Raw genomic sequence first — 25,453 nt, forward strand, 5'->3', positions numbered from 1 at the left:
TCAAGAAATTGTTGACTAACTGACAAGTTAAGGGAAGGACATTAGGTCAGAACGTGTCGACTAGTCATTGCTAAAAATCAGAATGAAATTTATAGGGAGTCAGTGAATAGTAAAAATCTCTGGTCGTATATTACTTCTCATTTTAGCTCTTGCTTTCTTTCCCCACAAATGAACAGTAAGTTTCCAGTACGTTTTTCATTTTCTTCCCCAGTTTCAACTAATTCTTTTCTTCTTTTTTTAAAAAAGAATCTATTAATTATGTATTTCATCTCTTTCCCTCCTTTATATTAATGTGCTGCTATATATATAAGATAGGCAAAAGAAATATTTTATGCAACATTGCAAATGTACTTTCCAATTAGTTTGCATACTACTGGGCATCTCAAATTAACACTAGATAAATTAATTAAGCATTTTGAAATTCAGGATTAAAATAGCAATAAAATGTATTTAACATGAAGAAAACTCTGAAGAAATATTTTAATCAGCTAACTCTGGTCATGCATGGCTAACTGAAATACTTCAATTAAGAATTTTCACTCTTTCAAAGTGAGATGAAAACTTAGTCTTCTGAGTTTTCACACATGGAATAATAAGCTCATGATCAATAACCTCTAGAAAGAGATAGAAACCTGAGGACATCTACCACTGCTTTTGGATAATGAAACTGCTGTCACCAGAAGTGAGATTCTGATGATTTGATGTTAGAAAGTTGATCCAGTAAGAACAGAAGAAACTTTAAATTCTTCTGTCTTGGGAAAGAGCAAGCAGTTCAAACCATCTTTTGTGGATAAGCTTAAGATGATTTTTCACATAAAAAAAAAAAAAAAGAAAGAAAAAAGGCGGCGGGGGGGTGGAGGTTATTCATTTACAGAAAAGACAAGAAAGGAATGAGAAATCTATTACACATTTAGATTTATCTTGGGCTGTCTCTAGCTGGTTGGGTTTAGCCTTTACAGTTGAGAGTGTCTAATATCAAAGTTAAGACATTATTTCTGTTTCTTTTTCATGCAATTTATGGGAAAAAATGAACAAAATAATAAGCCTTTTAAGGTCTAACAGTGAAACTGGGCAAACAGTCACTGATGAGACACAGGCATTTCTAAAGAGCTATTCAGCTCAACAGGAGTTATCTCCTAAAACCATTTATCTCTTGCCACTTTTACAGACTGAGCTTTGGCAAACAGATGTCTAACTTAGACTTGTGCCAAACTCAGGTGGGGTGAATGAAGACCATTATGTTTCTTTTCAGGTTCTATGGTCAAAATTATTGTAAGGTCTTCCCTTCAAAACAGACATAAGTGAGCTATTGCATTAATTATGTATATGAAAATGAAAAGGAATTTGGCCACTCCTGATACTTTACCTGCAAGCGCACTTTCATAGAATCATAGAATCATAGAATAGTTAGGGTTGGAAAGGACCTCAAGATCATCTAGTTCCAACCCCCCCGCCATGGGCAGGGACACCTCACACTAAACCATCTCACCCAAGGCTTCATCCAACCTGGCCTTGAACACTGCCAGGGATGGAGCACTCACAACCTCCCTGGACAACCGATTCCAGTATCTCACCACCATAACAGGAAAGAATTTCCTCCTTATATCCAATCTAAACTTCCCCTGTTTAAGTTTTAACCCGTTACCCCTTGTCCTGTCACTACAGTCCCTGATGAAGAGTCCCTCCCCAGCATCCTTGTAGGCCCCCTTCAGGTACTGGAAGGCTGCTATTAGGTCTCCACACAGCCTTCTCTTCTCCAGGCTGAACAGCCCCAACTTCCTCAGCCTATCTTCATACAGGAGGTGCTCCAGTCCCCTGATCATCCTCGTGGCCCTCCTCTGGACTTGTTCCAACAGTTCCATGTCCTTTTTTTTGTTGAGGACACCAGAACTGCACACAATACTCCAGGGGAGGTCTCACAAGAGCAGAGGAGAGGGGCAGGATCACCTCCTTCGACCTGCTGGTCACGCTCCTTTTAATGCAGCCCAGGATATGGCTGGCTTTCTGGGCTGCGAGCACACACTGCTGGCTCATGTTCATTTTCTCATCGACCAGCACCCCCAAGTCCTTCTCTGCAGGGCCGCTCTGAATCTCTTCTTTGCCCAGTCTGTGTCTGTGCCAGGGATTGCTCCAAACCAGGTGTAGGACCTTGCACTTGTCGTGGTTGAACTTCATAAGGTTGGCATCAGCTCACCTTTACAAGCATGTCAAGGTCCCACTGGATGGCATCCCTTCCCTCCAGCATATCAACCGGACCACACAGCTTGGTGTCATCGGCAAACTTGCTGAGGGCGCACTCAATCCCACTGTCCATGTCAGCGACGAAGATGTTAAACAAGACCGGTCCCAACACCAATCCCTGAGGGACACCACTTGTTACAGGTCTCCAGCCGGACATCGAGCCATTGACCAGAACTCTTTGTGTGCGGTCATCCAGCCAGTTCTTTATCCACCGAGTGGTCCATCCATCACATTGATATCTCTCCAATTTAGAAAGAAGGATGTCATGTGGGACAGTGTCGAACGCTTTGCACAAGTCCAGGTAGATGACATCAACTGCTTTACCCTTATCCATCAATTCTGTAGCCCCATCATAGAAGGCCACCAGATTGGTCAGACAGGATTTCCTCTTGGTGAAGTCATGCTGGCTGTCACTAAGCGCCTTGCTGTTTTTCATGTGCCTTAGCGTGCCTTCCAGGAGAATGTGCTCCAAGATTTTACCAGGCACAGAGGTGAGACTGACTGGTCTGTAATTCCCCGGGTCTTCCATTTTCCCCTTCTTGAAAATGGGGGTTATATTTCCCTTTTTCCAGTCGTCGGGAACTTCACCTGACTGCCATGATTTTTCAAATATGATGGCCAGTGGCTTAGCAACTTCATTCGCCAGCTCCTTCAGGACCCGCGGATGGATTCCATCAGGTCCCATGGACTTGTGTGCGTTCAGATTTTTAAGATGGTCTCGAACCAGATCCTCTCCTACAGTGGGCCCAAGGTCTTCATTCTCACAGTCCCTGCGTCTACCTTCTAAGACCTGGGTGGTGCAGTCAGAGCCTTTGCCAGTGAAGACTGAGGCAAAGAAGTCATTAAGAACCTCAGCCTTCTCCAAATCCTGTGTAGCCAGTTCTCCCGAAAGCTTCCTCAAAGGGCCTATGTTGTCCCTAGTCTGTTTTTTGTTTGCTACGTACCTGTAGAATCCCTTCCTGTTTTCCTTAACATCCCTGGCTAGGTTTAATTCTAACTGGGCCTTAGCCTTCCTAACCTGGTCCTTAGCTTCCCGGACAACATCGCTGTACTCTACCCAGGCCGCCTGTCCTTGCTTCCATTTCTTATAAGCCTCTTTTTTCCTTTGAATTTTCCTCAACAGCTCCTTATCCATCCAAGGAGGTCTCCTGGACCTTCTGCCACACTAAAAAAAAAAAAAAAAAAAAAAGAAAAAATAGAAAAAAAGGGAAAAAAAGAGGACCCTCTTTTAACACTAGTCATGTCATTAATCTGGCTAATACTCTGACTACTAAATAGAGTTTAGTGCCTTCTCAGGGACATCTGAATGCATGAAAACCTCTTAATCCTGACACTGAATCTAGTATTAGCATGGCTTGGTATTTCATCTTCAGTCTTTGTTGCTAGCATTCATGAATATTCACAGAATTGTCAGGCTGAAGGTGTACCCAGAATCCATGGCATTTCTTTGTAATGTACTACCTCATTAAGACTGTCTTCTGCATCTATTTTCTCTTTTTAATCCCCTTTTCATTTAACAGAGAAATTGCTTGTCAGTAGGCTGAAAGAGTTAAGTGACTGAGTATGTACCCTGAAATAAGTAACTGTGTGAAGAAACTGACTGCAGCAGCTATATCCAGGGGTAGATTAAATGGTATATAAAATTGTTCTCATACAAATTAAATTATAGTTTAAAGAAAGTTTTTTTAGCTGAAAGACCTTTGGATTGATTTACACTTCATGTTTAAGATGAGGTTGAGCAGGTCCACAATGAAGTGCAATCTCCCTTGCAGATAAAATAAGACAGCTATTTTTGTTTAGATAAAATGTTAAGTATAAAAAGCTGGGTTTTTTTTTTTGTTATACCCTCAAATTTAGTAAATTTTTCACTTTTCATATAAAACCTATCTGCAGGTATCTTCTGCAGCCTTTTGAATATTATCTTACATAAATGTCAGTGATTAATTCCTTGAGTCTTCAGCAAAATCATTAAAACTTGTTGATTGAAGGTTTATGCCCAGTACAGTTACCATATTGCCCATCAGGTCTGTGAAACTTTAGAAACTTCATTATTTGTCAGAAAATTTTCTCTCTGCAGCTACAATATTTTGGTATACAAACATATGTACAGTGAATAAGTTATATCCAGAAAAAAGTTTAGTGACTTTTAAGCAATACTCTTACTGTTCAGAAAACAAAGCAAAATATGATACCTTTTTGATTATTCTGCAAAATTATGGAAGTCTCAACTTTTTATTGAAAAATAATAGACAAATTGCTTGACATATATCAGGTCTTCAACATACTAAGTAAAAGAGTTTTACATTTAGGGTGATAAAAACACACAGTAATTTTTTTCCCTAAGCTTCCTGAAAATATTCAGGGTTACATTTGTAAAAATAAAGCAATAAATTTTTGAAGGCAGACTGCTGATTCTGTAAAGACACTAGCGTCAAAGTTGCCCCGGAAATAAACTAGGACTTTTCCTTTTTTAAATTTTTTTTCTTTCTTTCTTTTTAGTTACTTAGCTCTTGCCATGGACATGGTAAAGAGAACAGAAATATGAATTGCTGAGATACAACAGTTGAAAAGTATCAAATTATCATCAAAGTCAATCAGAGTTAAAACAGATCCCCTAGCAGTGGGAGTGAGATTTTTTAATTTTATTTACAGAAATTAAATGTGTACAAGATTGAAACACTAGGAAATGGAAAGTGGCTGTTAAAAGGCTACATAGGAAAGGACAGGAGAAGGAACTGTACTTGATGAATCAGATCATTTACACTATACCCCAGTGGAAAGGTTCTGTCAGATGAAACAGAGGGTGAACTTTCAGAGTTCTGTCAGAGTTGAAAGACCTATTCAAAAACTGCAAAGAAGGTAATTATTTCTTTTCTTTAGGTTTGCAAACCATTGTATTTTATTCAGTTAAGAGAATTACATTCTCTACTTATTTTATTACAACCAAATATTCATGCAGAAAAAAGATATATAATTTTCTATTTCATGTTACCGTGTTTTATAGGAAAAGGGACAGAAGGAATTAGAAACTGATTTTGTTGTGCCTCATATGTTACTAACTTACAGAAGCACAAAGTGTCTGAGTCTGGAAAGCAGCTCTGGATATTTCCAATGCAACCAACCTGCTCAGAGCAGCATCAACTACAGCAGGTTGCTCAGGGTCATGCTCAGTTAGAGTTTGATTATCTCCAAGGATGTAGGCTGTACAGAAAACTTGACCTGGTTTCACCACTCTCACAGTAATAAAGACTTCTTCTAAATGTAAATAGAATTCTATGTACTTTATTTGTGACCATCACCTCTTGGCCTGTCACCGGGCATCACTGAAAAGAGTCTCAGTCTTCTTGCTTCTTCCCTCTTGTCAAGTATTTATAGAGATTGTTAAGATACCCCTTGAACTTACAAGTAACCTTGCAACGACATAGGTCAGGTTCCTCGGTGCCCTTTGGTGACTATCGTCAGATAGAGAGTTGTTTACTTGGTTTGTGTATATGTTCCCTAACCTCATTCTTCTCCATTGAAGGTTTATTTCTTGCTCCAGCCTTTATAGTCTCAGGGACTTGTGACTCATGAAGGCTATTCTGTCCAAGAAACACTGAAGCGATCAAGGTATTGAGTACCTTGGTGTTTTCTATTTGATTTTTAATATTCACTGTTAGGTTTTTTTTCATTTAAAACAATCACATGTTGAGGGTACAGTGCCAACTATCTAAGAATTGCCACCCAGACAAAATTTGTTTAAGCATCTTTTGTGCATGACATGGATGTTATGATGAGCCAAAACAGGGAAGCTTAGGTTTTGTTTGAATGATTTCTGATTTCTGCTATCCGTTCCATGATTCTTACTTTTCAGACAATGAATATCTTTTCATAAATTACATTTTGAATATTTGACAGTAATTATGTTTTATATGTGCTAAAATATGAAGTGTCTATAAACCTTCTTCAATTAATAAATTAACTGATATTCTGTGGGGAAACTGCATATTTGCTTCCTGATTTGTAGAGAGCTGTTACAATGGATAGACTTAATGGTCTGTCCATTGTAAGATGTAAACAGAGTGGCTCTTGTCTACCATTACGGGTGAAGCAGAGTAAGACAACATGTATTGGACCTGGATAGTGTTGTTTATTTAAGAATAAAAATTTGAGGTTTAACCCAATTGATTCTGATACACTCAACCGTTTTTCTTCCACCTGCTCTCCTACCCACAGCATCATGTTCTCTAGGTTTTGAATTCCTTTTTCATCAGGGAGATGACTGCCGAATTTAAATAGGCCATGTACAGAAACAAAATATTTGATCAGTCTCCTGCTGTTCTCTCTCATGTCTGCATTCTAAGTGGAGGATTCAGGACATTACCCTTTTGTTTAATCCAGGTGTCACAAAACCATGCAACATAGCCAAGAACAATTGTGGCTAGTAAGTACCAGTTTCTGCTTGAGAGTTCAGGAGTTCAGTCTAGTCCATTTATCCATACCTACACATACTGCCCATTATCTGCTACTTGTTTTTATCTATGATACCTAGACCTTTTCATCTATGATATACTATGATCTAAGGAACCAATTTAGATGTAGATATTTACATTTCAGCATCCCAGCTATGCATATGCATGGTTATACTCACAATAGAGATATATAATAGATGACAAGGATCCAATAATTTCTTTCTGAAAAAATTAAGAGAATAAAAATTGCCTTCAAGTAGGGAAAATGTCAACAGCCAAATGAAAGAAATATGCAGGGACAATAAAAAAGGAGAACTGAAATTGCAAAAAAGTACAATAAATGTTAAGCTTATAATATAAAAAAAAAATAAGTAATTTATTTATTCTTACACAACAATTCTTGAAGTTTCTTTTGGAGTGAATAGCTACACTTGATGGTGAATTGTGGACATTATATATTCTTCAAAAAAACCTAATAGGCAATATGTAAGCACAGACAGGTAACTTGTGTTATACCCTTTCACCTTTTCTTTTTTCTTTTCTTATAACTGAATTTGATTCCTAGAAATACTCTGTGCAGATACTCAATTACAATGACACAAGCACTCTCACACTTAGCTCAAATGTAGTTGGTCAAGAGATTGTCTGGTCCCTAAGGCTCATACTTTTCAAATGTCTTGGAAAAGATACAAAACTGCGGATGCTGTCTCTGTAACAAGCCAGCTGTTCAGAGAAGAGGTCTGTCTGCAGCAAAAGCCAAATCAGCTCAGTGAAATGTGCCTGTCATTAAAGAAAGATTGATAGACTTTTGTAGAAGCAGACTGAGGACAAGGGCTGTACAGTTCTTAGATCTGCTGCTCCTTCTTGAAATCACTTTTCTCCTGGAATAGGTAGCTAGGATGAAATACAAATAGGGATAAACATGAGAACAGAAGTCACCCAAACTTCTACACTGCATCAAAAGACCGCACATCCCTTTCTGATACAAAGCCAGTGGTCAGAGCCCTGACCACAGTAAGAGAAGACTCCTTTCTCTTTTCCTGTCCCTTATCACTCACAGCCACTACCACCCACGCAGCCAGCTATCTCCCTGAGGGCAACTACCCAGATCATCTCCAGAGTGTACCAGGGTTACTTACTAATTCTTGACAGACAGAGCAAATGAGTGGAAGCTCAGTACATTATGATATAAATGCAGGAAAACCTCATATTGTCAGAGAAGTGATTTACCCTGAGCTTTATTCAGTAGTAAGCTGTGTTCCTTAAAAATATGCTTATGCATCCACATATGTGCTATCCTGAATCTCTATTATTACGCATTCCTATAAAGCATAGATTTTATCATAGAATCATAGAATCAGCTAGGTTGGAAAAGAGCTCGAAAGTCATCAAGTATAACCATTAACTCAGGACTGCCAAGACTACCACTTGGTTTTGGCATGTCAGACATATCACTGAGGGGCTCATCTACATGGTTTTTTTAAACATTCTTGAGACAATAATCCCACCACTGCCCTTGGCAGCCTGTTCCAATGCCTGATCACCCCTCCATGAAGAAATTTTTCTAACATCCAATCTAAACTTCCCCTGGTGCAGACTGAGGCTGTTATCTCTTGTCCTATCACTTGTTACTTGGGAGAAGAGATGGACCCTTACCTCACTACAACCTCCTCTCAGGTAGTTGTAGAGAGTAATAGGGTCCCCCTTGAGCCTTCTTCAGACTAGACATCCTCAGTTCTCTCAGCCATTCCTCATAAGACTTGTGCTTCAGATCCTTCACCAGTTTTGTTGCCCTTCTCTGGACCCTCAGCACCTCAATGTCTCTCTTGTAGTGAGGGGCCTAAAACTGAACACAATATTCGAGGTGCAGCCTCACCAGTGCTGAGGATAGGGGATGACCACTGCCCTGGCCCTGCTGGCTATGCTATTTGTGATACAGGTCAGGATGCTGTTGGTTGCCTGGGCACGCTGCTGGCTCATGTTCAGTGGCTATCAATCAACATTACTCATTTTACTCATCATACTATCATATTACTCATATAATCATATTACTCATTGTGTACCAATGCCTCAAATAATGTAATTCCCAGAAGGGAAAGGAATATTGAAAAACTATTAGATCAGGAAGGAGACTGGAAAACACCTTTGCAAGGCTAGAGGGGTCAGTGGAGCCAAATAAAAGCCTTTTGCATGTGTAAGGATAGGATGGAGAAAGATAGCTAAAGGGAAAATCCCCCAAGCACAGGAAGAAGTGTACTCAAACTTGCAAGTGGCAACAGAAACTGGAAATGAATGCATATTCCTCCATATAGACTACTTAATGATGCTGATTAGGCTCAGAGCAAAATAAAGGATACAAAAAATGCCTTATGAAAGAGAAATACAAGAATTATTTTTGGCCAAGCAAAGATAAATTTGAATTGTTTCAAACTAGATCTCTTGAAATGGAGAACAAAATGAAAGGAGGAGGGAACTAAGTATCCAAATCTATTTCTTTGTAGAAATGCACTGGAGTTTTCAGGAAATCTTTAAAACAGAAAAGGATACCAAAAAAAAAAAAAAGGCACCAAAAAAAAAAAAAATAAAGGCAACAGAAAAATAAGCTAATAAAATTATATCCTATTTTGTGGAAGATTTTTATTTACTTATCAAGAAATGGAAATCCAAGAGATCTTTGTGAGCAAATGTTTTTATAGCAGATAAGTAATAAATCACCACTACTAGAATTTCACTGATTTTTAAAAGCTGAAAAGCATCACCAGCAAAATTATTATACTGTCAAGTCATTTTATTTGCAGGTGTCCCCTAGTTATACAGGGCTTAGGACCAATCCACTTATAGGAGATATTTTTACTGTTTTCCTCTTTCTTCCAATGATCTGATGCAGGGAGGTGAACACAACCATATCATACTCAGCTCCAGGAGGCAATTATAACTCAAATTCAAGGCCCTGTTACTCTGCTGTCTTCTTGGACCAGCAGCAGCAAATTAACCATGGCCTGAAGTAGAATTCAGCATCATTGTTGCTCATGACCAGCTCTGTAATTGTCTGAGTCTCTGCCTCCATTACTTCAGTAAGATAATGGGATCAAAAGTGGATATAATACTGTCAGCTATGAAAATGGTTGTGAAGCTGTAGTTTTTCAGTAAATGGACTGATCTATTTACATGTGGTCATATCTTTAACCCTATGTCATATAACTGAAACTGGGGAAGGCTGTCCATAGGGTTTTTTTCAAAATGCTAACTAGAAGTTGGGAATGATATAGGCTCCCCTTGTTATTCAAATTAATGAAAATATGGAAAATTATATTTAAAAAAACAGTCTTTCCCTAGTATTATTTTAAATATTCATATTATTTATTTAATGATACTACAGAATCACAGAATCACAGAATCACAGAATCCCAAGGGTTGGAAGGGACCTAAAAAGATCATCTAGTCCAACCCCCCTGCAAGAGCAGGGTAACCTACAGTACATCACACAGGAACTTGTCCAGGCGGGCCTTGAATATCTCCAGTGTAGGAGACTCCACAACCCCCCTGGGCAACCTGTTCCAGTGCTCTGTCACTCTTACAGTAAAGAAGTTCTTCCTGATGTTAACGTGGAACTTCCTATGTTCCAGTTTACACCCATTGCCCCTTGTCCTATCACTGGATATCACTGAAAAAAGCCTAGCTCCATCATCCTGACACCTACCCTTCACATATTTGTAAACATTGATGAGGTCACCCCTCAGTCTCCTCTTTTGCAAGCTAAAGAGACCCAGCTCCCTCAGCCTCTCCTCATAAGGGAGATGTTCCACTCCCTTAATCATCTTTGTGGCTCTGCGCTGGACTCCTTCAAGCAATTCCCTGTCCTTCTTGAACAGAGGGGCCCAGAACTGGACGCAATATTCCAGATGCGGCCTCACCAAGGCTGAGTAGAGGGGGAGGAGAACCTCTCTTGACCTACTAACCACTACACTCACCTGTTAAGTCTCTTAATATATTTTCTCTACATAGTCATGGCAGAACAATGTTTTTTCTCTTTCTCTTCATAATGTAGCTTTGTTACTTTAGGGCTTTCAGTGGTTAATGCCTAATAATGAATTTCTGGAGATTTCTATACTTTAACAGACATAAGCAGACTTTTTTTATCTCAGAAAACAAATCAAGCCTTCAGCCACTGTGCATCAGTTCTGAAACAGGAAACACTCTGTGCCTGCAGGTTGGAGCTGTAATTCAAATTCAGTTTGGCAAATGTGTCAGAAAACATGTTTTATTAGCACATAGACCATACTGTTAAGAACCAATGCAAACTGCTATTCAGCAAGTCAGGAATATCCTTGATCACAGCCTTTTTGCTTTAGAAAGGAGTAAGCATTTCACATTTAATCTAAGACAATGGCACACTTTTTCTGGGAGGGGAGAGGAAGGGGCAGACTACACAAAAATCCCCAACACTTCCCCACCCTCAAAAGAAACAAAAAAAAAAAAAGCCAAACACAAACCTGCGCCACTAAAATACGTGTTATTTTACTTAGAAAAAGATATATCAGAAGAATGTGTCTATCTTATTTATAACAGCGATTATAACACAAAACAAAGGACCAGCCTTTCAAAGAGGTTAAAAAAAAAAGAATAAAGCAGGCAAGAATAAGAAATTTGAAAGTGGATAAGGAGCTTCTGGACTCCATCACAATAAGACCAAATATCAGACAACCGCTTCCAAAGCAAGACAGCACAGCAGAGAATGGCAATTGAAGATAAGTCATATATCAGGAAAACCAGCATTCAAATACAAATCTCAATCCTCCCAGAGTGTCATTATGTATATGTTTTGTGATTTTGTTCCCCACTAGCTCAGATATTTGAACTCAACAGAACATTATTACAGTTTAAAAGGAAACATTTCATTTAATATTTTTTTGCTAAAAGAACATACTACATGTTCGTGTCAGTCCAGTACCCTTAAAGGGGAGGTCCCAAAAGACAGTGAAGGTTGTAGTACAGTTTATCCCTCATGCTGGTGTACATAAAGACAGAAGCTTGAGTGGCATCATGGCAGCACAGACCTTAGCACGCTGGTATAATTGACTGAGAAGGCATACAAATTCTTGGAAAGTTTTGTGATCTCTGCAGCTGTGGTTACACAGCAGACATTAATTGTGTTATTGTCTGCAACAGTGATGGCAGAGTAAATGTAGCCTGTCATTCTTGGCATAGTTAAATAAAATTTAGGTCTAAAAGCATAATTTTTTTTTTCCTAAAAACGTGTATCTGGGTCAGTTACTCAGTCTGTATTTTAAAGTGTTAGCCCCAGTATTTCATGTAAGTATAACACAAATTATTTTTCAAATTATGAAACTAAAATAAGATAAAAAGATGATTTAGAAGTAAATTTATGTAATCTGTTGGGTTTTTTTATTGCATTTTATGATGGAAGTGACAGGTTTTTTGCAAGTATTATGCACTAAATAGTGAATCAGTCTATATATATCCTGCATGACTAAAGGTCATTGAAGTATTTAAACAGAAGGATGATATATATGCCAACAAAGACAAGTAGTTGAATATTAAAAGTGTTTTATAAAGAAAGCGTTAGTTTATCTTAGAGAATTGTCCTCTGGAACTTTCTTGACTTTAAAGTATAAAAATAGCTACAAGTGTAATAAAATGTGGTTTTGTCACAGCTCTTTGTCACATTCAAAGTGTGTGTCTGATAAAGTGGCTCTCTTTTTCCGGCAGGTACTGCATGACGTGCTTGATACTTGCATGTCAGCCACAGGACTGTAACGGGTACGCTTTCAGCTCTGAGAAGGCCTTCTTTGCAGACAGAGTTAGCATCCTTTCCTCATGTAATCAGTACCTGAATGAACATTGAACTGATAAACACAGAAATATATAATGTCTGACCTATAAATTAGACCATGAATCCTAACTGGAACAGCATTTGCTGTGAAACCAGAATTTTGTGCTGATTACTATTATTTTTCAAGTCAAAGGGAGGGAAAAAGATGTTTCAAAGCCAAAAGCTTGAAAGACGGAGGGATCGAAGAGTGGGGACAGTCAGGATCAACCGTCAGTACCTCAGCAACTCTTTTTCTTGGGAATTTCCTGTTTGTTTAATGTCCATCAAAATTAAGTGATATCCCTACACCAGATGCATTAATTTCAGAACTTCTAATCCAAGTCCTGCCTCTGAGACAGGGTGTTCAGGAACAGACGACTGGGAGGTTTAAAGGAGGTATTTTGTTTGCTTGCTTGTCTGGGGAGGGTTGTTGTTTCAATAAAAATAAAAATGAAGGCTTCATAGAAACATACTTGTTTGAACAAACTTCAAACAACAAAATTTTGTAATTCTGGCAGCGATTGGTGTGATTTCTGAAGGTCCCTGGAGAACATGACAATTTCAAAGTAGCGGTCATAGGGCAGGACTGAGAGCACACCTATACTGAAAGTCCGTAGCTGCAAGAGCAGCACATGGAGCAGGCAAGGTGCGGCTGCAACAGTCCTACAGAGCACGATGGGCAAAGCCCCAGGCACAAGTCTGGGGTTAAAATGACACAGGCACACAGAGCCCTGCAGAGGCTCATTAGAAGCAATGGACAGGAGGTGTCATTTTGCAGCAGAATTCTGCAGAACAGTGGCCAAATCAGAAAATTTTGGAGTTGCCTGGTTCCTTTCCTGGGATGACAGCAGCCTAGGCCCAGGATCTCCAGTCCATTAGTACTCTCAGAGGTGTTTGATCCTGACTTCATGCTGATAATCTGCTCCTATTTTAGTGAAATGTGAGTGGATTAAAAGGAAAGGAGGGAGGGAGGAAAATAAATATAAATATTTCTCTTAAATAAATGAAAAACAGTTCTCAGAATTTTAGAATTTCCTGAAAATTCCAAAATCAGCTAACTTATTGTCTCTGCGACTTCATCAACTTGAAAAGTATTTCATTTATGAAAAATACTTTCTTATGGTAATTATTTCATTCTCTCATTCTTGGCCTATCTACCTATTCTAAATGGCTTGATAGAGTATGAATGCTTCCTACAAGTACAGATACCAGCTCCTAGAGAGCTATTCCCTCTTGGAAACCTTGAAATCATATCTTTTTTTTTTGTAAGGACAGTTAGTGCATGCAGTAAAAAAATTTAGTAAACTTAAGACTTTTTTTTTTTTAACTTCAAATGGTGTTTTTTAAGTAGTCTTGGTAAGTATACATTCCTTCCTATAAAAATGTTCTTTTCACAGTTCACTGAGGTACTAAACAACATTTAAATATTTTCTTCTAAAAGGTAATATTTAGGCAGAAAAGAGGTAATCTTTTGATTAACAAAAGAAATAATTTGTTTCAGGTCATGTAGTCTTTGCTGGGAATTTATTATACACACACAAATTGCGTTCAGAAAAATACCAAAATGTAACAAATAGTGAATCTACTGCTACATTGAAATACATTATCGTTAGGAAAGATGAGGGTAACAAGCAGTTGTGCTCAAAAATGAAATGGTTTACCTTGAATATCCTTCAAAAGCACTCCTATAGGAAGTAAGAATTTAATAAGAAGTTATTAGATTAAGCTTTCTACTTTGAAAACAGCTACTGAATTACATGGGACTCTGATTATAATCATCTGTTATAAAGACATGTCAAGGGAATCAGCTTCATCCAGGAAATGTAAGACCAGAGGCAGAGCTGTTTTTATGAAAGAGGCAGATTATAGTACTGCAGAGAAGAAATAATTTTCGTGAGAAAGAAAGAAGATGTCATGTTTGCACCAGCAAGGATTATTGCTACTTTCCCTCACTCCCATACATTCTTACTACGTATCACAGAAATGGGGCTGAGGGGAACTTTTTTTGCTTGATGACTGAAGCTGCCGATGGTCATTGATGGAAGTCGCATAAATATTTAGTATATCTTAAGGAGAAATGTATAAACCTGTCACTTATTGAAACTGTATACATTTATTCATACATATACATATTTATTTGTACATGTTTATACATATGTATGTTATACATTTATTTTTACTTTGCATTTTACAAAAAGCTAGAAACATGTGTCTGTAAGTTGTAATTGATACATATTTTATGTTCCATTAGGTATTGTAGTCGTTAACATCTGCGTTAGACGTTTTCTACAGAAGCCACAGTTAAGAGAACTGTGGGCAGTTAAGAGAAATGAATTCTGTAAGAGAGCAACTATCAACACAAAACAAGGGAACAGTGAAAATTAAAAGCTTCATTTTGTGAGTAAACATGTTTCATAGTACAGAAAATATTCCTAGCCATTAGCACAAAAGGGAGAACAGATTTAAGATCCCACCAGTTTGTGGACCAGGAAAAGTAGTTTCAGGCAGCTCCTAGTTTCAGATTTAGGCTGGACTTCAGTAAGTTCTCTGACAGTGGATTGAAAAGTAACTGAATGGCCAAGCTCAAAGGGTGGTGATCAGTATGATGTTTAGCTGTAAACCAGTAAACTAGCGTTGTACCCCAGTGGTCAATATTGGGTCTTATCCTGTTTATATCTTCATTAGTGAGCTGTATGATGAGGCAGAGTGCATCCTCAGCAGGGTTGCTAAAGGCACAAATCTGGGAGGAGTAGCTGATACATCAGTGGGTACCTTCCAACTTCAACCATTCTATGATAATGTGTTTCTGCAATTCATATGAAGAACTCTAAAATCTAGGATATTTCAAAACAGCAAACAGTTTCGTAAAGATACTGGGATGTTCTTAAGGTTATGACAATGATTAGAAGTGATTCGCTGGCTTGCATCCTTGTAGATCAAGAAAATTATTTAATAATTATTAATAAAAGTAAGTTTCATTGATGAACCTTCCCTGCACATTACTATTCTGGGAGAAAAATTATAGTACTGTCAGATGTTGGCTTCATCCTCAGACTTCAAATAAAGACAACAGAAAGTAAGAAATACAATTATCCCTTTGTGATCATCACCAACTAGGTTAGAAAGCCTCAAGGATGACACTATACTTTTTCCCATTTCTGAGATGGGTTCTGACAGTTTCTTTAGCCTTGGAGCCAAGAGGATTTCAGTGGAAAACAAAACTTGTTTCCTGGATTTCTTTTTTTGGTATTCTAGTGTTTTTAGTATTTTAATGAAAACACTTGCAATTTTTTTTATTTTTTTTTCTCTGTTAAATGCTTGGCTCATTTTTCTTAAAAAATATTTAATTATTATTCAAATATTTTGTTGTGTATTTTGACCCCAGTAATGTTGTTCTACAAAGATAGAACAAAAAATTGCATTGTACTTCAGAAATTGTCACTTCTGTGGCCATTTACCAATGTTCAACATGAATTACAGAAAACTGTCAATTTTTTATTATTTTGTCTAGTTTCCTTTTTCTTGGATGCCATGTTTTCTAATCACATCACTTTTCTTGTGACTCTGGACCATTTCTTGGATGCATCTTGGACTTAGATCCAAGCTCTTTACATCTTCACTTCTGTGTTTGCTAATTCTTCAAGGACCAGTCTTTTCTGTCCAACCACATACGTAAAACTCTCATCCTGGCTCTTGACAGCTTGTCAGTTACTGAATCATCCTTTTCTTTCTGGTGGTGATAACTTCAGTCTCACACAGCTTTTGTCCATTTCAAGTGAAGCTTCAGAGGTTTTCTCTACCTTGTCACTTTGACAGTGTCACAGTGTCACATTTCTTGACAGTCTGCTGGCTTCCACTGCTCCATTTAAACCAATTCTCTCCACTTTCAAGCACATCATGGATTATCCCCAATGTACCTAACATCTCTTTCGCCCTCAGCATTTGGAATTGTCCTCTGATATGGTTATTTCAGCCACCTTGCTGTACTCATTTACCTTTGGCACCTTGTGTGTCCTCTCTCAATGGGAAACCAGAATACTACCCCACAGATGTTTTCCAGTTATTTTTTCTCTGTGTAATTTTTTTTTCCTCCCCTTTTCTGTGAAACTTACATAGTCCCTAATATTGTTTCAGAACTGCTGTGCTCAAACAATTGCCTGTCATACTCACCTGGTTTCCTGCTTGTATTGCAAAGCACTTAGAATTAGGACACTTTTTTACTTAGCTTTGGTTTTGTGCATTCCGTACATGGAGACCTTGACACCTAGATGCAATAGTGATACAAAAGTTGGCATTCTAATATGAAAAGCTGATGAAAAACATTATTTTACTTTTCCGGTTCTTGTAGATATGTGGTGTTCTAATGCTTCATGTTAGAACTGTGAGTGTTTTTTTCCAAAGAATTCTTTACTAAGATACATACTTGTGAACTTGCAGTTTTTCTTTGGTTTCTAACAAAATGTGTACATGGAGATCTAAGACCAGGGTCTTCTTAATTCGTTAGGGTAGTGCATAAACCATCTATGTGCTAACAATAAATGTGACAGTAAGCTTTTGGTCATATAGTTTCCTTCACACTTTGGTATTCTTAGGTTGCAGTTCCCATTGAGATCTCATTCTTGCCCACAGGATACTAGGATCTTTGAATGGCACAATAACTGCACATGAAGCTTCCGAATGCCTTGAAACTCAGAACTATTGAATCATAGAATCATAGAATAGTTAGGGTTGGAAAGGACCTCAAGATCATCTAGTTCCAACCCCCCTGCCATGGGCAGGGACACCTCACACTAAACCATCCCACACAAGGCTTCTTCCAACCTGGCCTTGAACACTGCCAGGGATGGAGCACTCACAACCTCCCTGGGCAACCCATTCCAGTGCCTCACCACCCTAACAGGAAAGAACTTCCTCCTCATATCCAATCTAAACTTCCCCTGTTAAAGTTTTAACCCGTTACCCCTTGTTCTGTCACTACAGTCCCTGACAAAGAGTCCCTCCCCAGCATCCTTATAGGCCCCCTTCAGGTACTGGAAGGCTGCTATGAGGTCTCCACGCAGCCTTCTCTTCTCCAGGCTGAACAGCCCCAACTTTCCCAGCCTATCTTCATACGGGAGGTGCTCCAGTCCCCTCATCATCCTCGTGGCCCTCCTCTGGACTTGTTCCAGCAGTTCCGTGTCCTTTTTTTGTTGAGGACACCAGAACTGCACACAATACTCCAGGTGAGGTCTCACAAGAGCAGAGGAGAGGGGCAGCATCACCTCCTTCGACCTGCTGGTCACGCTCCTTTTGATGCAGCCCAGGATACGGTTGGCTTTCTGGTCTGCGAGCGCACACTGCCGGCTCATGTTCATTTTCTCATCAACCAGCACCCCCAAGTCCTACTCTGCAGGGCCGCTCTGAATCTCTTCTTTGCCCAATCTGTAGCCGTGCCTGGGATTGCTCCGACCCAGGTGTAGGACCTTGCACTTGTCATGGTTGAACTTCATGAGGTTGGCATCAGCCCACCTCACAAGCGTGTCAAGGCCCCTCTGGATGGCATCCCTTCCCTCCAGCATATCAACCGGACCACACAGCGTGGTGTCATCGGCAAACTTGCTGAGGGCGCACTCAATCCCACTGTCCACGTCAGCGATGAAGATGTTAAACAAGACTGGTCCCAACACCGATCCCTGAGGGACACCACTCGTTACTGGTCTCCAGTTGCACATTGAGCCATTGACCACAGCTCCTTGTGTGCAGCCATCCAGCCAGTTCCTTATCCACCGAGTGGTCCATCCATCAAATTGATATCTCTCCAATTTAGAGAGAAGGATGTTGTGTGGGACAGTGTTAAACGCTTTTCACAAGTTCAGGTAGATTACATCAACTGCTTTACCTTTGTCCATCAGTTCTGTAGCCCCATCATAGAAGGCCACCAGATTGGTCAGGCAGGATTTCCCCTTGGTGAAGCCATGCTGGCTGTCACCAAGCACCTTGTTGTTTTTCATGTGCCTTAGCATGCCTTGCCAGCTGAATAGACAATTTACACCGCAGTTTTCTATTTTCCTCTGTGATGATAATGCATAAATGGCTATCAGTGTGGACTTTGGAAGTTGACAAGGTGAGTAAGTAGGTCAGTACTAACTCTGAAGACCCTATGAATAGAGATATATGTTCTCATTCATAGTCACACACACAGCAGCAATGGACATTTATTTCTGTTGCATTTCCTGTATTGTATTCAGTAAACTCCAATATTTCTTAACCAAGAAAACTAGAAAAAGACCAATATTCACTAGAGCCCCAGATTTTACTATTTATTAAGCACCAGCATTAAGCCTTATGCCACAGGGGACAGCACTGAGATGAATTCCTATCCCTCACTGCAAATAGCATACCATCAAGCATATAATACATCACTGGAATGAGGAAAAAAAATGGGAAAATTGTGACTTAAAAAATTATTTTTGCATATAAAACAAACAGCAAATGAATGGGCAATATATCTTACCTACATTAGGTACATGTGTACAATCACATACATCTTATCTACAGTAAGTAGCCACAAGTCACAGGTAGTAAGGTTAAGGAGAAGTTAAAAAGACAATTGTTTTGAGGTGCTAGTGCTTTTGAACAGTGAAGAGATTTGACATTTCATTTGACAGTAACATAAAAGTCTAAGACATAAAAATGTAGCAGGGAAGAAGAAAGGGTTTGTACTTTGGAGCTGCTGAGGATCCTCATGAGTCTGAGAACAGCCTGGAGTCATCCTAGAAACTTCTGTATAAAAAAATGGACAGACTACTAATGAGCATATACATTAAGAAAGACAAACTCAGATTACTTCTAAGGATTTTCTGTCAATCTTTATAGTATTCCATCATTTATTCTGTAATTACCCATACAGCCCAAAGAAATAATCAGGAGAGGTTTTATACATTAGTGCCTTTGCTCTTCAAGAATCATAGAAGCAAAATAAAAAAGAAAGGGTACACAACATTTCTGTGAAAGCTCCAACTTCTGAAACTCATCAATCATAATAATGAAAATAAAAGGAGAGTACATCAGCAGAAAGATTAAGAAGCCCCTCAGCACCCGGTATGAACTTGTAGTTTTCAACCCAGAAGATCAGAAAATCATTGGGTAAGAAATCTCTATATAATGTACATTATACATTATGGGAGTGAGGGGGGAAAAAAGAAGTCTGAGATCTGAGAGTCACATTTAAGAGACTACAGCACTTGCTTTTTGGATCCAACAGCATCATTTGAAATCTACTGAGCATTCCTTGAATTAGTTCTGCATAAGTTGTGGGTTCATCTTATCCAGAACACATCAACAAACTACTCCTGTGCTGCTTGACTATACAATGGATTACTACATGCTTTAGCGGTGCATGTACTAATGCACTAATGGTGATTTGTAGTGCCTACTGGTTGTAGCATATATGCACCTATCCACAGGATTTCCCAGACGAAGATACAGAAGCTCTAAAACAGTACTATGCTTATCCTGAATCAAGTAGGGATTGCTGTTTCATAACTATTTTTATCACCTCTTAATGCTATTATGACTAGAACTACCTGACTTCTGGATTTTTTTACATTTTATATGTATAATTCTTTTTTATTCTTCCATTTAATAAGTAAATATACCTTTATTTTAAAAATGTCTAAGGTATGTAAGTTGGTGTTTTAAGAATAGGGTGAGAAATGTATAAATTTTGCAAAAAATACACATTTCTATAAAATCATGACCAATTTTACCAACTACCCTTTGACCTCAGTAACAGCATCCCACACACAATATAGAATGTCCTATAGTTTTGTAAGACTGCACAGAAGAAAGTTGAAATAAGAAAAGCTTCAGAAAAGAACTTTTGTCTTCTATGTATTACTGGTTGGTAATACAAACAAAAAGAAAAAAATAAACCATGAAATAACCCAAAACAACCAAACAGCACAAAAGCCCAAACACAAAACCTTAATGCTATATTGCTTTAACTAAGTACTCAGTGGGGTTATAATGGATGTAAAGAAGAAAATGGCTTTATTTGAGACAAAGTTGAATTTCAAATTCCAAGGTGAAAGCTTAACGGACTTTTAAAATGTGTATTTTTTGCTTTATTGAAGTTTTATTTCAAACAGTCATGTAGGATTGTTCTGGTTTCAGCTTGGGTAAAGTTAATTTTTCTTCCTAGGAGCTGGTACAGTGCTGTGTTATGGCTTTGGTGTGAGAATAATGCTGATAACACATGGGTGATTTAGTTGTTGCTCAGTGGTACTTACCCTAACCAAGGACTTTTCAGTCTCTCATGCTCTGCCAGCGAGCGGGGGCACAAGATGCCAGAAGAGAGCAGAGACAGACACCTGACCCAAACTAGCCAAAAGGGTACCACAGCACACTATGCCCAGTATACAAACATGAGGGATTTTCCCGGAAAAGCCAATCGATGCTCAGGATGGGCTGAACATCAGTCAGCAGGTGATGAACAACTGTATTGTGCATCACTTGTATTTTCTGAATTTTCATTTCTCCTTATTTTTGTTGTTTCATATTATTAATATTAGTATTGCTATTGTTCATATTATTTCTATTATCATCATATTTTTCTTAATTTCAATTATATGCACAACAAGCCAAGAGAAAGCACAGCTAGGACAACTGACCCAAATCAGCCAAAGTACTATTCCATACCATAGACTATCATGATAAAAATAGTGGGGACAGGGGAGCTGACTGTCAGGGTCCAATTGCTGCTCAGGTCAGGTTGGATTTCTGTCAGTGGGTGATGAGCAGTTGTATTGTGCATCTGTTGGGTTTCTTGGGTTTTATTGCTCTCTCTCTTTTCATTATTATTACTACTATTATTATTATTGATTATTTAAATTATTAAACAGTTCTTATCTCAACCAGCGAGTTTAACCTTCTTTCAATTCTCTCCCCCATCCCACCGAAGCAGGAGAGAAGAGAGCAAGTGAGTGGCTACATGGTACTTAATTGCCAGCTGGAGTTAAACCACTTCAAGGACCTTTTCTCACGTTTCTCACTTAAAACTCTATTTGATATATACATTTCAAGCCTCAGTCCAGTTTTGCCAGATATCAAGGGTGAATATTTAACACTGGAAATTAGGCTTTCAGGTTTGGAAACTGTAATTTACCTTTGCTTATGTTAAACTTAATTTAAACTTAAGTTGTGATCAATAGCTCAATGTCCAGCTGGAGACAAGGAATGGGTGGTGTCCCTCAGGAATCGGTGTTGGGACCTGTCTTGTTTAACATCTTCATCGCTGACGTGAACAGTGGGATTGAGTGCTCCCTCAGCAAGTTTGCTGATGACACCAAGCTGTGTGGTCCGGTTGATATGCTGGAGGGAAGGGATGCCATCCAGAGGGACCTTGACACGCTTGTGAGGTGAGCTGACACCAACCTTATGAAGTTCAACCATGACAAGTGCAAGGTCCTACAACTGGGTGGGAGCAATCCTTGGCACAGCTACAGATTGGGCAAAGAAGAGATTCAGAGCGGCCCTGCAGAGTAGGACTTGGGGGTGCTGGTTGATGAGAAAATGAACATGAGCCGGCAGTGTGTGCTCGCAGCCCAGAAAGCCAACCGTATCCTGGGCTGCATCAAAAGGAGCGTGACCAGCAGGTCGAAGGAGGTGATCCTGCCCCTCTACTCTGCTCTTGTGAGACCTCACCTGGAGTATTGTGTGCAGTTCTGGTGTCCTCAACAAAAAAAGGACACGGAACTGCTGGAACAAGTCCAGAGGAGGGCCACGAGGATGATGAGGGGACTGGAGCACCTCCCATATGAAGACAGGCTGAGGAAGTTGGGGCTGTTCAGCCTGGATAAAGAGAAGGCTGTGTGGAGACCTCATAGCAGCCTTCCAGTATCTGAAGGGGGCCTATAGGGATGCTGGGGAGGGACTCTTCATTAGGGACTGCAGTGACAGGACAAGGGGTAACGGGTTAAAACTTAAACAGGGGAAGTTTAGATTGGATATAATGAGGAAGTTCTTTCCTGTTAGGGTGGTGAGGCACTGGAATCGGTTGCCCAGGGAGGTTGTGAGTGCTCCATCCCTGGCGGTGTTCAAGGCCAGGTTGGATGAAGCCTTGGGTGGGATGGTTTAGTGTGAGGTGTCCCTGCCCATGGCAGGGGGGTTGGAACTAGATGATCTTGAGGTCCTTTCCAACCCTAACTATTCTACGATTCTATATGAAGTTAGTAAAAATATCAAGTAAGGGAAAGAAATTTATATGTGTTCATGAATAAAACATTCTGAATCTCTATCCTTCACTTGTTGATGTGTCTTTAAGATATTCCAAAAATAACATCATAAATGGGTTATCTTACACTTGAAAGGCACTAGATGTTAGTAGACCCTGTTCTGTGTTCACTTTATGAAATCAAGATGTTTTCCAGAGAACTAAATCTATAAATAATTGCCAAATTTTGAAAAATCTTTGTTCCTGTTCCCAGATCAGAAAGAATGCAGTTATAGAAGTGACCCAGGAGAGCTTCCTATTATAAGCAGATGTCACTCACTTTTTTCTGTCTCACTGTGTATGAAATAGGTTTCCATCCAAACGAAACTCTTCAGCACAAGGTAATTTATTGAGTAAATATTGGTTTGTAAAATTTTGGAGTATTTTAAATCATCAAAAAAGAAATATTAATACATTAAACATTTCATAAAGTGTAAGTAATTTTACAAGTGAAGCTTCTACTAAGGGAAAGCAGGAGTCATATAAATAAATCTGGTATATTCGTTTTTGCTAACTCTTCTGTTTAATTTGATTCTTCATATATATCATTCCTCAAATATATCATTCACACAAGTCACCAAGGGGAAAATTCAGATTCCTACTTTTCTTTCTTCCACTCAGGTTTTTAATTCACATGCAGTCTAATCTGAGAGAATTCATTCTGAGGTTTACCATTAACTTCAACAAAATCTTTCATGTAATTCCACCTTTAAAGTGATATTTGACAATCTATACTTAGTCTAAAAATAATTTTATTGTTTTACTTTATTAAGGTTGTGTTTTTTTCTTTTCAGCTTGGAATAACTATTCATTTTTGTGATATGATTTGTATCCACACATGATCACATACCTGTACCATCTCCTCTGATTTCAGTTTGCTCATTGTTATTATATTAACTTCAGGGAACTTCAGGTAACACATAATCATAAAATGGCAAAAAAATTGATAGATTGATATTATCCTCATTTTGCTATCTTCTATCATATAATTATTTGTACTTTGATCAGGGGACTGATCAAAAATTGCTATTATTGCGCTGCTGAAAGTCTTGGTGAAATATTTTGGTAAGCTATGACAGTTCTATTAAATCAGACTCTAAGAATCATCAAGACCCAACAAAATCTATTAACATTCACAATCTATGTTAATGTAAAAATTACATGGCAATAAATGAAGATTATTACAGACCTACAGTTTCTACCATGCTGAATTTCAATTTTGGGTTACTGCTTAAAGAATTCTCTACATAGTGGCATGCTAGTTTGCAGGAAAAAGTTTCTTCTTTCATAATAATTCTATTTTATTATAAATAATATTTCTATTATGAAAGAAAGGTCAACTTGATCAATTTTCTGTCCTCAAAATAATCTTATGATGTCTAGAGCTTGAACAATGAAAGGAGAAAAAAAGCCAGAAGAAATGCTGTGGAGGATTGGCTTGTCGAAAAAGGTCAAAAGGTCACGCTCCCACCAACGAGCTGAAACAAGACATCTGTGTAGAACATGGTGCAAACCTCTCACACCAGATAATGAGGAAATGAAGGACACCGGCAAACAGCAACATACTATGACCAATCACAGCCAAGGACACTAAGTGATAAGTGCATGAGAAGGAGGATGGTGGGGGGGTGCATGGTGTAGCTGCAAAAATGTAGAAGCTATAAACCAATGATCTTGTAATATGTAAAGGCTATAAGCCAATGATCTCTGTATGCAAGGTATATAAGTATCCATCTGCTTAGCAATAAACTGAGACTTGTCGGTCATCATCTGATGAGCTCGTCTCCCGGCGATTCCCACAAAATGCTGTCTTAGATAATGCAGGAAATAATGTTAACTAACATTTTTCTTAAATCTGAAAAACTTTGTTGGGAATATCTGGGGGAAAAATCTGTGAAATTGCATGTGAAGAGGATGATTTATAGATGTTGTTATGTGTTAGGGTTTCCTCTACAATTATGACAGGTACAAAAAACCCCCATGCCACCTAAAAATCCCAAACAGCTGAATATTATCACATTGTTTATTAAATCTGTAACTATTCTTACCAAACTTTGACTGCTTTACCTGAAGAGAATTGATGTATAAAACCTCTTTGTCATAGGACAGAATCCTATCATGAGATTGTGATGTCCTAGAACAGTTGGTTTATAAATCATTTGATAAACTAAGAAGCATTTTAGTTAAATATGTGAATTGTTTATCAATTTTAAAATGGTTTTATAGATATGTACTTTGCAAAAAGATTATAGAATTAACTTCTACAAAAATTCTTCCTAAGGTTTTGAAAGGATATAAAGTTTTAATTCTGCTCCATTAGCCTGCAAGAGAAGAATTTTGGCTCTGATACAATGAAAGCAGGTTCACCCTTCAGGTTCAAGAAATTACTAAGATTTTTTTCTGAGAAAAGCAACACTTTAGCTGGAAGCTGGAAGAAGAAGTGTATCTCTTTAAGAACACTCAGAAAGTCATCTGTTAAAAATATAAATACTAGATAAGAACATCAGAAATAGAAAGAGAAAAAATACTTAATGATGATACGTTTCAGAAAGAATTGAAAGAATTAGTCTAAGTTGGTTTTGCTTTAGACAGGAGGTCGGACCAGATGACATCTAGAGGTCTCCTCCAACCCATATGATACTGTGATTCTAAATGTCGAGAAAAAAAGAATAAAAC

This window comes from Lathamus discolor, chromosome 4 (genome assembly GCF_037157495.1).
Source record: "Lathamus discolor isolate bLatDis1 chromosome 4, bLatDis1.hap1, whole genome shotgun sequence".
Classification (NCBI taxonomy): Eukaryota; Metazoa; Chordata; class Aves; order Psittaciformes; family Psittacidae; genus Lathamus; species Lathamus discolor.